This window comes from Carettochelys insculpta, chromosome 1 (genome assembly GCF_033958435.1).
Source record: "Carettochelys insculpta isolate YL-2023 chromosome 1, ASM3395843v1, whole genome shotgun sequence".
NCBI lineage: Eukaryota > Metazoa > Chordata > Testudines > Carettochelyidae > Carettochelys > Carettochelys insculpta.
In genome coordinates this window covers 245,321,432-245,323,257 of record NC_134137.1, presented here as the reverse complement: position 1 = coordinate 245,323,257, position 1,826 = coordinate 245,321,432, and positions in this window count along the sequence as shown.

Here is a 1,826-nt window from a genome sequence, read left to right as displayed (position 1 = left end):
CTCTAGTGTGAGGGCTTGGATTTCATATTTTTATTGGACAGGGGAGTGTCTTGTGAAACTTTTTTCCCCAACATTTCATTGCCACAGAGCAAACACCTTTCTCATCTTTCCTTTAAATGACATTCTACAGTCTCAAAATAGTATGTCTTTAATCAGCATCAGGCAGCTATCAGGAGGTGGACTAGGCAGTCATTTGCTTCCATTCTTCTGAGGCTGCTGTGTGCACTCTCTACTGTTGAGATTGTTTAAACACAGCAGTTTAAAATTACTACAGTAAAATTTTATTAAACTGATACTTTTATGGCTCCTATCACCCCAGTAATGGAGCAACTCATCCATTCAGTTGGTTCTTCAGCTATACCCTATTTAACTTGTGTTGCTTTCAGAAAAACTAGAATGAGACTACATAATCAACAGCCTTCCCACTGCACATGCACACATTTAAACTTAAGATCAATTGGAACTGTTTTTAAACAGGTAGCACTGGAAACTTGGGTCTGTGAACACCACAGGAAACATACAGCATCTTTCATTCCTGTAGTGCCATGTATTTACTCTGTGAAAAATGTACATAGTAGTATGGGTGAGATCTTACAATTCAGTGTATGCACATGAAAAGCAGATCTGCTGTGTGTGGTTTTTCAACATATATTCCTCTGCCAGAAATCTACTGGCAGTAGTATGTGCATGTTTCAGATATAAAGATGACTTTGTATCTAGTTCAGTGAAACATGATTATTGGACCAACTTCTGGTGGTGAGAGACAAACTTTCAAGCTTACACAGCATACTTCAAATGCGGGAAGAGCACTCTAACTTCAAACCCATCTCTCACCAACAGAGCTGGTTCAATAAAGCAGATGGCCTCATCCACCATGTCCCTTTGTTTACTGAGGAGGCAGTTTTGTTTCTACCATGCATTGCAATAACGGTCTGAATGTGTACTGGAGTATTCTGCTTCTTTGATGTGTACTATTTTAAAAATTATAAACTAGAAACCATTATTGTTTACTGTGCTTGTCAGCTTATGTACAAAGCAGACTCATTTCTTCAGAGAGCTGAGCTATACTTACGTGGCGATTGAGGTGCTGCGGTCAGTCTTTGAGAGTTCAGTTTTGCCATGTGTGTTAAGACATCCAAGATGAGAGTTCAGACTTCTGATGGATAATGATACAGGCTAGTATGTGGTTAATCTCTAGTATTGTAGGCATAACCATGTTTAATAGCTTATAAATGACAGGGACCGATTCCAAACATGGCCTATATCTACCCATATTATTATTGTGTAAAAGGCTGACAGCTGAACTTTTCTGCTTTCTTGAGGAGGATCACCACTTGGTAAACCTACTGTAACTAGGTTATATCACTTGCACTAGAATATCTAGATATGCACAGTGTGGATAGTGTACTGAATATCAACTGGGTGCTTATTCCTGATTAGACAGTGTAGGGGATATACCTAGTGATTTCTAGACTGTACCCTGAGAGAATTAATTAAGATATATGTAAGTCCGGTCAGCTCCTGGTGGCGGGGAAAAAACTGGTGTGTGGACATGAGTGGCTTTATATTCAGGTTAAATGAACATAAAACCAGAGTAGGGTAGTTGCAGCCTTTGTGTATTTTGCAAAATAAAACATTGGTCGGTTTAACTAAGTTATTGGTCTTGACAGCAACTTTGGTACAATAGCAAAACTGTATATAGAAGTTTAGAAACTAATAATCAGTTAACTGACCATTACCTTTTACACTTTAAGAAGTGAATTAGGTGTCTTTAATGGGCACTCAACAACAGCCAGTGGATTTTCAGTATCTTCATTTGGCTAGCT